Genomic DNA, 12,681 nt, shown 5'->3' with positions numbered 1-12,681 from the left:
TAAGTATAACACTTAAAATTAAGTAGAACAGAGGAAATAGCTCTGCCTTGTAAGACTCATAACCATGGGTGAAACTTAAATCATTGGTCAGGGGCCAGGCAATATTCACAAGATACTTAGGCCATTATACATATTTCAGATAGAAACTTCCTGAGCCCAGAACCTACATTATCAACCAACTCAACGACATAACCAAAAATAAAAGTTCATGGCTCAAGCACTGATGATAGTAATTTAACTATATGTGTAGTCTATCAACATCATTAAATAGACAATCTGATGGCTTAAGAATATAAATACTAGACCAAGATGCAATTTCAGAGTAACCATTACCTTTCTCCCATTTTAAAAATGTCTTGGGGGAAAAAACCAATGGCACCTCATAGACAAGAGCTGTTATGAAAAAAACTGGCAACAAGAAGTAAGGTATCTATTTGATAATAAAAGCCAGAGATCTGATCTACTCACCAGGTTTGGTTCTTTAAAAAAAAGCTCCAAAATGGTGGGGTTCTTGTCTTGGCAAGTCTGTCATGATCTCAGACATTTCTTAGAAATACCACCATTTAGAAGACAGCAGAGGTTCCTCATCTGTAAAATAAGAAAATAAAGGTCAGTATTTCAAGGCATCATTGGAGAATCAAAGTGAGATAATTTACATAAAGACAATTTGAAAACTATAAAATGTATATATGGTAGTTATTATACTTATAGAGGGAATTATGACTTCTCAATAATTACTAGATACTATTATGTGAAAATAGAATAAAATAATTTGAGTAACACATGGCCACATTTGAAGGAAGGCAGGCAGCTATAGTTAGACCTGGTTACTACAAAGGAAACAGAAGTTCAAGATAACATACATACACACATGGCAAAAGCAGGATGGGAACAGTCCTTTCTGATTTCTGATCTTGTCTCTGTCCTTTAGGCTTCCTTCAGAAAAGGAATATGCATGTATGTTACCTTGAGCTTCAGTCTCTCAACTTAGCTTTTCCTGTCATCATCATGCACATTTTTCTTTTATCGGTAAATAAAACATAATTCAAGCTAAGTTCCTCCCTCTTTGTAAATGAAAGTCAGCTCAAAAATATGAAAGAGGTAGCAAAGTTCATACCTCTCCCATAATATCTTACCTAATGTCTTCCAGGAAGAACCCAAACTAGAACCATTTATCTGAATCAAAGCTCAGTGTCTAGGCCATCACACCACTTAACTATGCTGCATAACAAAACACCCCCAAACTAAGTAGCTTTAATAAGTACTTCTTATTGCTCAGAAGTTTATGGATGAACTGGGCAGTCCTCCTGGCCTCAGCTGAGTTCACTTGTGCATCTGTGGTTAGCGGTGGACTCTGTGAGAAACTCTGTTGCCCCTGGTAGAGCTCTCACATGTATCTGTGGGATGACTTGCTATAGACTGGTCTAGATTGGCCTCAGCTGGGACAATTAGTCACTCCTTGTGATGCTTAACCTTCCAGGAGGCTATCCCAGGCTTGTTCTTTATGGCAGCGGCAGGGGTCTGAGAAACAAAAGTGGGCATGGCCTCCTGAGGTCAGGACTTAGAACTAGAACTTTGTTCCTTCCACTGCATTCTGTTAGCCAAAGCAAGTCACAAAGACCAGCCTGAAATCAGGGACTAGGGAAAGAAATGCCACCTTTTGATATGATCAGCTGGAAATTACACAGTGAAGAAAGTGGATGTGGGGAGAGTTGGAGAATTAGCCATCTTTGCAAGCATTCTACTGTATCCAGTAATATGTAATATCACAGAGGATGGGGAACTAGCATATTAGACATTTGCCTTGATTAGCTGGTCTTCACTTTGCAGGATGGAAAGCTCTCAGTTAATCAGGCAGGGGATTTGATAATAAAATAAGATAATTTACTCATCTTTATATTCCCAACACTTAGCATTGCATCAGGCAAATTGTAGGCATTCCACAAAAATGATTAATAATGATAAAAGAAATGATAGTGGAAAATTACTCTATTAGAAATCAGAAACCAGCTGAATCACAATTCAACTATGCCAAATCACCTGTGCGACTTTGGAAGGAAATAATTCAGCCTCCCTGGGATTTTTAGAGACAAACTGGGCATTCTCTAAATTATTCCTTCCTTCCTTCCCTCCTTCCCACCTTCCTTTTTTCCTTCCTTCTTTCCTTTTTCTTTCTTTCCCTTCCTTCCTTCCTTCCTTTCCTTTCTTTCCTTTCTTTCTTTCTTCCTTTCATTTTAAAATATTAAGTCTGGGGGACTTCCGGGAAGATGGCGGAGATCACCTTCCTCCCCACAGATACACCAGAAATACATCTACACGTGGAACAACTCCTACAGAACACCTACTGAAAGCTGGCAGAAGACCTCAGACCTCCCAAAAGGCAAGAAACCCCCCACGTACCTGGGTAGGGCAAAAGAAAAAACAGAGACAAAGAATAGGGACGGGACCCGCACCAGTGGGAGGGAGCTGTGAAGGAGGAAAGGTTTCTACACACTAGGAAGCCCCTTCGCGGGCGGAGACGGCGGGTGGCGGAGGGGGAAAGCTTCGGAGCCGCGGAGGAGAGCGCAGCAACACGGGTGCGGAGGAAAAAGGGGGGAGATTCCCGCACAGAGGATCGGTGCCGACCGGCACTCACCAGCCCAAGAGGCTTGTTTGCTCACCCGCCGGGGCGGGCGGGGCTGGGAGTTGAGGCTCGGCTTCGGTCGGAGCGCCGGGAGAGGACTGGGGTTGGCGGCGTGAACAAAGCCTGAAGGGGGCTATTGTGCCACAGCTAGCCGGGAGGGAGTCCAGGGAAAAGTCTGGACCTGCCGAAGAGGCAAGAGACTTTTTCTTACCTCTTTGTTTCCTGGTACGCGAGGAGAGGGGATTAAGAGCGCTGCTTAAAGGAACTCCAGAGACGGGCGCGAGCCGCGGCCTAAAGCGCGGACCCCAGAAACGGGCATGAGACGCTAAGGCTGTTGCTGCCGCCACCAAGAAGCCTGTGTGCGAGCACAGGTCACTATCCACACCCCCCTTCCGGGGAGCCTGTGTAGCTCGCCACTGCCAGCTTCCCGGGATCCAGGGTCAACTCCTCCTGCAGAACGCACGTTGCGCCTCAGGCTGGTGCAACGTCACGCCGGCCTCTGCCGCAGGCCCGCCCAGCACTCTGTGCCCCTCCCCCCCCCCCCCCCCCCCCCCCCCCCCGCCCCCGGCCTGAGTGAGCCAGAGCCTCGGGAGCAGCTGCTCCTTTAACCCCGTCCTGTCTGAGCAAAGAACAGATGCCCTCCGGAGACCTACACGCAGAGGCGGGGCCAAATCCAAAGCTGAGCCCCGGGAGCTGTGAGAACAAAGAAGAGAAAGGGAAATCTCTCCCAGCAGCCTCAGAAGCAGCGGATTAAAGCTCCACAATCAACTTGATGTACCCTGTGTCTCTGGAATACATGAACATACAACGAATCATCCCAAATTGAGGAGGTGGGCTGTGAGAGCAAGATTTATGATTTTTTCCCCTTTTCCTCTTTTTGTGAGTGTGTATGTGTATGTTTCTGTGTGAGATTTTGTCTGTATAGCTTTGCTTCCACCATTTGTCCTAGGGTTCTATCCATCCGTTTTTTTTGTTGTTGTTGTTTGTTTTTTTTAATATTTTTTCTTTTTTTCTTAATAATTATTTTTTCATTTTAATAATTTATTATATTTTATCTTACTTTATTTTATGTTACTTTATCTTCTTTTTTCTTTCTTTTTGCTTCCTTCCCTCCTTCCTTCCTTCCTTCCTCCCTCATTTCTTTCTTTCTTTCTTTCTTTCTTCCTTCCTCTCTTTCTTTCTTTCTACTTCTACTAATTCTTTCTTTCTACTTTTTCTCCCTTTTATTCTGAGCCGTGTGGATGAAAGGCTCTTGGTGCTGCAGCCAGGAGTCAGTGCTGTGCCTCTGAGGTGGGAGAGCCAACTTCAGGACACTGGTCCACAAGAGACCTCCCAGCTCCACATAATATCAAACGGTGAAAATTTCCCAGAGATCTCCATCTCAACACCAGCACCCAGCTTCACTCAACGACCAGCAAGCTACAGTGCTGGACATCCTATGCCAAACAACTAGCAAGACAGGAACACAACCCAACCCATTAGCAGAGAGGCTACCTAAAATCATAATAAGTCCACACGCACCCCAAAACACACCACCAGACGTGGACCTGCCCACCAGAGAGACAAGATCCAGCCTCATCCACCAGAACACAGGCACTAGGCCCCTCCACCAGGAAGCCTACACAACCCACTGAACCAACCTTAGCCACTGGGGAGAGACACCAAAAACAACGGGAACTACGAACCTGCAGCCTGCAAAAAGGAGACCCCAAACACAGTAAGATAAGCAAAATGAGAAGACAGAAAAACATACAGCAGATGAAGGAGCAAGATAAAAACCCACTAGACCTAACAAATGAAGAGGAAATAGACAGTCTACCTGAAAAATAATTCAGAATAATGATAGTAAAGATGATTCAAAATCTTGGAAATAGAATAGACAAAATGCAAGAAACATTAACAAGGACCTAGAAAAACTAAAGATGAAACAAGCAATGATGAACAACACAATAAATGAAATTAAAAATACTCTAGATGGGATCAATAGCAGAATAACTGAGGCAGAAGAACGGATAAGTGACCTGGAAGATAAAATAGTGGAAATAACTACTGCAGAGCAGAATAAAGAAAAAAGAACTGAGGACAGTCTCAGAGACCTCTGGGACAACATTAAACGCACCAACATTCGAATTATAGGGGTTCTAGAAGAAGAAGAGAAAAAGAAAGGGACTGAGAAAATATTTGAAGAGATTATAGTTGAAAACACTCCTAATAAGAGAAAGGAAATAATCAAGTCCAGGAAGCACAGAGAGTCCCATACAGGATAAATCCAAGGAGAAATATGCCAAGACACATATTAATCAAACTGTCAAAAATTAAATACAAAGAAAACATATTAAAAGCAGCAAGGGAAAAACAACAAATAACACACAAGGGAATCCCCATAAGGTTAACAGCTGATCTTTCAGCAGAAACTCTGAAAGCCAGAAGGGGCTGGCAGGACATATTTAAAGTGATGAAGGAGAAAAACCTGCAACCAAGATTACTCTACCCAGCAAGGATCTCATTCAGATTTCATGGAGAAATTAAAGGCTTTACAGACAAGCAAAATCTGAGAGAGTTCAGCACCACCAAACCAGCTTTACAACAACTGCTAAAGGAATTTCTCTAGGCAAGAAACACAAGAAAAGGAGAAGACCTACAATAACGAACCCAAAACAATTAAGAAAATGGGAATAGGAACATACATATTGATAATTACCTTAAATGTAAATGGACTAAATGCTCCCACCAAAAGACACAGATTGGCTGAATGGATACAAAAACAAGACTCATATATTTGCTGTCTACAAGAGACCCACTTCAGACCTAGAGACACATACAGACTGAAAGTAAGGGGATGGAAAAAGATATTTCATGCAAAGGGAAACCAAAAGAAACTGGAGTAGCAATTCTCATATCAGACAAAATAGACTTTAAAATAAAGACTATTAGAAGAGACAAAGAAGGACACTACATAATGATCAAGGGATCGATCCAAGAAGAAGATATAACAATTGTAAATATTTATGCTCCCAACATAGGAGCACCTCAATACATAAGGCAAATGCTAACAGCCATAAAAGGGGAAATCAACAGTAACACAATCATAGTAGGGGACTTTAACACCCCACTTTCACCAATGGACAGAGCATGCAAAATGAAAATAAATAAGGAAACACAAGCTTTAAATGATACATTAAACAAGATGGACTTAATTGATATTTATAGGACATTCCATCCAAAAACAACAGAATACACATTTTTCTCAAGTACTCATGGAACATTCTCCAGGATAGATCATATCTTGGGTCACAAGTCAAGCCTTGGTAAATTTAAGAAAATTGATTCAAGTATCTTTTCCGACCACAACACTATGAGACTAGATATCAATTACAGGAAAAGATCTGTAAAAAATACAAACACATGGAGGCTAAACAATACACTACTTAATAACAAAGTGATCACTGAAGAAATCAAAGAGGAAATAAAAAAATACCTAGAAACAAATGACAATGGACACACGACAACCCAAAATCTATGGGATGCAGCAAAAGCAGTACTAAGAGGGAGGTTTATGGCAATACAATCCTACCTTAAGAAACAGGAAACATCTCTAATAAACAACCTAACCTTGCACCTAAAGCAATTAGAGAAAGAAGAACAAAAAAACCCCAAAGTTAGCAGAAGGAAAGAAATCATAAAAATCAGATCAGAAATAAATGAAAAAGAAATGAAGAAAACGATAGCAAAGAGCAATAAAACTAAAAGCTAGTTCTTTGAGAAGATAAACAAAATTGATAAACCATTAGCCAGACTCATTAAGGAAAAAAAGGGAGAAGACTCAAATCAATAGAATTAGAAATGTAAAAGGAGAAGTAACTACTGACACTGTAGAAATACAAAAGATCATGAGAGATTACTTCAAGCAACTCTATGCCAATAAAATGGACAACCTGGAAGAAATGGACAAATTCTTAGAAATGCACAACCTGCCAAGACTGAATCAGGAAGAAATAGAAAATATGAACAGACCAATCACAAGCACTGAAATGGAAACTGTGATTAAAAATTTACCAACAAAGAAAAGCCCAGGACCAGATGGCTTCACAGGCGAATTCTATCAAACATTTAGAGAAGAGCTAACACCTATCCTTCTCAAACTCTTCCAAAATAGAGCAGAGGGAGGAACACTCCCAAACTCATTCTATAAGGCCACCATCACCTTGATACCAAAACCAGACAAGGATGTCACAAAGAAAGAAAACTACAGGCCAATATCATTGATGAACATAGATGCAAACATCCTCAACAAAATACTAGCAAACAGAATCCAACAGCACATTAAAAGGATCATACACCATGATCAAGTGGGGTTTATTCCAGGAATGCAAGGATTCTTCAATATATGCAAAACAATCAATGTGATAAACAATATTAACAAATTGAAGGAGAAAAACCATATGATCATCTCAATAGATGCAGAGAAAGCTTTTGACAAAATTCAATACCCATTTATGATAAAAACCCTGCAGAAAGTAGGCATAGAGGAAACATTCCTCAACATAATAAAGGCCATATATGACAAACCCACAGCCAACATCGTCCTCAATGGTGAGAAACTGAAAGCATTTCCACTAAGATCAGGAACAAGACAAGGTTGACCACTCTCACCACTCTTATTCAACATAGTTTTGGAAGTTTTAGCCACAGCAATCAGAGAAGAAAAGGAAATAAAAGGAATCCAAATCGGAAAAGAAGAAGTAAAGCTGTCACTGTTTGCACATGACATGATACTATACATAGAGAATCCTAAAGATGCTACCAGAAAACTACTAGAGCTAATCAATGAAATTGGTAAAGTAGCAGGATACAAAATTAATGCACAGAAATCTCTGGCATTCCTATACACTAATGATGAAAAATCTGAAAGTGAAATCAAGAAAACACTCCCATTTACCACTGCAACAAAAAGAATAAACTATCTAGGAATAAACCTACCTAAGGAGACAAAAGACCTGTATGCAGAAAATTATAAGACACTGATGAAAGAAATTAAAGATGATACAAATAGATGGAGAGATATACCATGTTCTTGGATTGGAAGAATCAACATTGTGAAAATGACTGTAGTACCCAAAGCAATCTACAGATTCAATGCAATCCCTATCAAACTACCACTGGTATTTTTCACAGAACTAGAACAAAAATTTTCACAATTTGTATGGAAACACAAAAGACCCCGAATACCCTAAGCAATCTTGAGAACGAAAAACAGAGCTGGAGGAATCAGGCTGCCTGACTTCAGACTATACTACAAAGCTACAGTAATCAAGACAGTATGGTACTGGCACAAAAACAGAAAGATAGATCAATGGAACAGGACAGAAAGCCCAGAGATAGACACACACACATATGGTCACCTTATCTTTGATAAAGGAGGCAGGAATGTACAGTGGAGAAAGAACAGCCTCTTCAATAAGTGGTGCTGGGAAAACTGGACAGGTACATGTAAAAGTATGAGATTAGATCACTCCCTAACACCATACACAAAAATAAGCTTAAAATGGATTAAAGACCTAAATGTAAGGCTAGAAACTATCAAATTCTTAGAGGAAAACATAGGCAGAACACTCTATGACATAAATCACAGCAAGATCCTTTTTGACCCACCTCCTAGAGAAATGGAAATAAAAAAAATAAATAAACAAATGGGACCTAATGAAACTTCAAAGCTTTTGCACAGCAAAGGAAACCATAAAGAAGACCAAAAGACAACCCTCAGAATGGGAGAAAATATTTGCAAATGAAGCAACTGACAAAGGATTAATCTCCAAAATTTAGAAGCAGCACATGCAGCTCAATAACAAAGAACAAACAACCCAATCCAAAAATGGGCAGAAGACCTAAATAGACATTTCTCCAAAGAAAATATACAGACTGCCAAGAAACATATGAAAGAATGCTCAACTTCATTAATCATTAGAGAAATGCAAATCAAAACTACAATGAGATATCATCTCACACCAGTCAGAATGGCCATCATCAAAAAATCTAGAAACAATAAATGGTGGAGAGGGTGTGGAGAAAAGGGAACCCTCTTGTACTGTTGGAATGTAAATTGATACAGCCACTGTGGAGAACAGTATGGAGGTTCCTTAAAAAGCTACAAATAGAACTACCATATGACCCAGCAATCCCACTCTTGGGCATATACCCTGAGAAAACCATAATTCAAAAAGGGTCATGTACAAAAATGTTCATTGCAGCTCTATTTACAATAGCCTGGAGATGGAAACAACCTAAGTGTCCATCATCGGATGAATGGATAAAGAAGATGTGGCACATATATACAATGGAATATTACTCAGCCATAAAAAGAAACGAAATTGAGCTATTTTTAATGAGCTGGATAGACCTAGAGTCTTTTATACAGAGTGAAGTAAGTCAGAAAGAGAAAGACAAATACCGTATGCTAACACATATATATAGAATTTAAGAAAAAAATGTCATGAAGAACCTAGGGGTAAGACAGGAATAAAGGCATAGACCTACTAGAGAATGGACTTGAGGAATTGGGGAAGGGGAGTGTAAGCTGTGACAAAGCGAGAGAGAGGCATGGATATGTATACACTACCAAACGTAAGGTAGATAGCTATTGGGAAGCAGCCGCATAGCACAGGGAGATCAGCTCAGTCCTTTGTGACCGCCTGGAGGGGTGGGATAGGGAGGGTGGGGAGGGAGGGAGACGCAAGAGGGAAGAGATATGGGAACATATGTATATGTATAACTGATTCACTTTGTTATAAAGCAGAAACTAACAATGTATATAAATGTCAAACCACTATTTTGTACACCTGAAACCAATATTGTACTATACTTCAATTATAAAAAGAAAAATAAAAACTCTGCTATATACTAATAAAAAATAAAATAAAATAAAGTATTAAGTCTGTAAGAACCCTAGAAATTACATAGCTGCTACCCACTCATTATATAGATAGGGAAACCAAGGCTAAGAAATGAATCAATTGTCTTGAAAACATAGATAGTTAATATCAGAACTAGAACTCGAATTCATGACTCCCAGGCCAGCTCCCCCATGTATTACACCAGTACATTGTCACTCAAAGTGCATCTATGGACCAGTAGCATCAGCATCCCATGGGAGCTTGATAGAAATGGAGAATCTCAGACCCTCTCCTAGGCCTACTGGATCAGAATCTGGATTTTAACAAGATCCCCAGATAATTCATATGTGTATTAAAGCGGGAGATGCTTAGGCTTCCCTGGTGGCGCAGTGGTTGAGAGTCCGCCTGCCGATGCAGGGGACGCGGGTTCGTGACCCGGTCCGGGAGAATCCCACATGCCGTGGAGTGGCTGGGCCCGTGAGCCATGGCCGCTGAGCCTGCGTGTCCGGAGCCTGTGCTCCGCAACGGGAGGGGGCCACAGCAGTGAGGGGCCTGCGTACCGCAAAAAAAAAAAAAAAGCTGGAGATGCTCTAGGCTTCCTAATAAATGCTTAATGGCTAAAAAAAAAAATAAAGGAACTTGTCTAGTTAGGAGAATGTGCCTTTGGATACATTAACACTGAAACCATATTGTTACACACCTCTCACTAAACAAATACCTCCTGAGACTTACTCTGCCCGAGGTGTTGTAAAAACATCAAGAGCAGGTCTTGCCCTCCGGGAGTTCACACGCCCCAAGGGAGTCAGACCCCTTCCCTTCCTCCCACATCCCCCTTCCTTCCTCTGTAGCCTCTTTTTGCTCTTTACCTTCCCAACCCCTCCCACCCCTCATCTTTAACGATTCCACCGCTAAAATCTAATTTCAGAAGCTGTTGGTTTAAGAGCAAAGCATTTTATTCTTTTGAAATTCCAGTTTCAGAATAGTGATTTAAGATGTTGGAAAAATTTTCTTTGGCTCATTTCCAAGCAGCTTACATGATAATATCAGCATGACCCTAACACTGTGTATAAAGATGACGGAGGTACGCTGAACACTTTGGGAGGAAATTCTATATGAATATAGTACAGGTTAGTCATACACTTTAGTTGTTGCTTTTGTCTTTTTCTTTTTTTTTTTTTTTAAGAAATTTATTTATTTATTTTTGGCCGCTTTGGGTCTTCGTTGCTGCACGCGGGCTCTCTCTAGTTGCGGTGAGCGGGGGCTACTCTGCGTCATGGTGCGCGGGCTTCTTATTGCAATGGCTTCTCTTGTTGCGGAGCACGGGCTCTAGGTGCGCGGGCTTCAGTAGTTGTAGCATGCAGGCTCAGTAGTTGTGACACGTGGGCTTAGTTGCTCTGTGGCATATGGGATCTTCCCGGATCAGGGCCTGAACCCGTGTTCCCTGCATTGGCAGGCGGGTTCTTAACCAGTGCACCACCAGGGAAGTCCTGCTTTTGTCTTTTTCTAATGCAGTCTTTTCTCTAGGAAGATAAAAATACAGTACTAAGATTGTATTTTTCCCTCAAATATTTAAAGCCAGCACATCTACTTCTACAATCAAACATTTATTTTTTTATTGAGAAGCAAAGGGAAATTTTCCAATATCAACAGATTAATTTCATTCAAGAACTTAATAGAAAACAGACAATTAAACAGAAATCCAGTAAATTAACTATTTTCTGGTGAGTAATATGCAGGATGGAGTCTTTACATTAAATAATTGGATCACAGGTAATGGTTATATGATGATATTCAATTCCTTTGAGGCTTTATATGCCTGGCATTTTAAGTTCCGGTGATTGAAAATATTATACTTCTCTCCCTCTCTCTCTTTTTTTTTTTAATACTCCTTCATAGTCCTGAAAAGCCCTGAGCTCATTTTATTCTTTTTTCCTTCCTTTGTCTTCTCCCTCTTCAAAGATATTCCATGATGATGCTGCTTTTCAAAATCAAGACTGCTTGAACTTGAGCTGCGAGTAATGAAATTTCAATCTTTCATACAATGGCAGCTACATCCTCTTTCTGCTCTCTTGGTGTTGTCAGAATAGCAACCGCCTGGCGTGAACAATAGGACTACTTTCAGTTCTAAGGGACTGGCCATTGCTGAACAGCAGTGCATAGAAATAATCCTTGGCAATCCCCTGGGTGACATTTCTCATTCCTTATCACCCATGCTGCACACAGCCGGAACTTGATAAGACACCCAGAAAGAAGATAATGGCTGCTATCAAGCTGTCTAGGTAGAAATAATAATAATAATCTGTTTAAGGAAAAGCAGCTGTCCTATTGTTTTGGATTTCATGAAATCTCAGAGTCGGATCCTCTCTCCCATGCCAGCCCCATCCCCGGTCCCCATGCCAATCCAATCACTTTGGGGCTTTAATGATGGGCATTTTTTTCATGATCTTTTGATACAATAGACAAGAACGCATGTAAATATCCCATAATCATATTCAGTCACAGGATAAGGTTAAAACCTAGAGAAGAAGCATTTTATAGGAAGATTTGGAGGCTGGGAGGGCCTGGCAATGAATATAGGAAAGCCCAGTAACCCTTTTAAAAATATGCACAAAACCCAGAATTATTACTGCAAATGAACAGTCTGGGGATCATTCCAGTCTGAAATCTTAACCCCCCAAATTTCAAAGTCTCAACTTCTCAAAGTGAAACCCCAGAGAATTGTGGTTGCCAACAGTGTGGGCTCCATCTATGTTGATTGCTTTTTATTTGTTCTAAACAGAACAGCCCAAAGCTCCGAAGCATCCTGGCTGTAACACCATTGTCCTCCTTTTCTTGGAGCTGGATTGCTCCCTTGGCTGGGACCGAATAGGTGATCACTTTATTTCCCAGTGTTCAGCTACACCCTTGCCTTTAACACAGTCTTCTTCACGTAGGGTTGTTGGTGGATGCTATTTCTGTTCTTTATCTGTCCCCGTATCTCTGGCAAAAGAGGTAGGCAGCCATGTCCTTCAGGGTCAAACATACAATTGAAAAGAACAACGTATATCAGCTCCTTTTTCCCTTCACTTGGTACTAAAACACAGCCAAAGCTTTCATGTTCACTTCCAGGCTGGTTGATACCTTCATCCGTGAAACCGTCATCCTATAAGCATCCCACCATTGCAGTGA

At 40.8% G+C, this 12,681-nt stretch overlaps 1 long non-coding RNA gene across 3 annotated transcripts in view; it reads right to left on the bottom strand.

The window, feature by feature from the left end:
* The window catches only part of LOC132528871 (uncharacterized), a 208,055-nt gene that overhangs the window by 114,484 nt on the left and 80,890 nt on the right, over positions 1 to 12,681 (bottom strand). For 2 of the 3 annotated variants that reach the window (XR_009543319.1, XR_009543320.1), the window contains one exon: positions 469 to 588. This is a non-coding gene — a long non-coding RNA (uncharacterized LOC132528871). Of the gene's footprint in view, positions 1 to 468; positions 589 to 2,834; positions 3,008 to 12,681 lie in introns of those variants that run through there. The other variant, XR_009543321.1, reaches the window with a different exon arrangement.

The sequence above is a fragment of the Lagenorhynchus albirostris genome, chromosome 11 (assembly GCF_949774975.1).
Source record: "Lagenorhynchus albirostris chromosome 11, mLagAlb1.1, whole genome shotgun sequence".
In the NCBI taxonomy this organism is placed as follows: domain Eukaryota; kingdom Metazoa; phylum Chordata; class Mammalia; order Artiodactyla; family Delphinidae; genus Lagenorhynchus; species Lagenorhynchus albirostris.
This window is presented reverse-complemented; position numbering and strand designations above follow the sequence as displayed.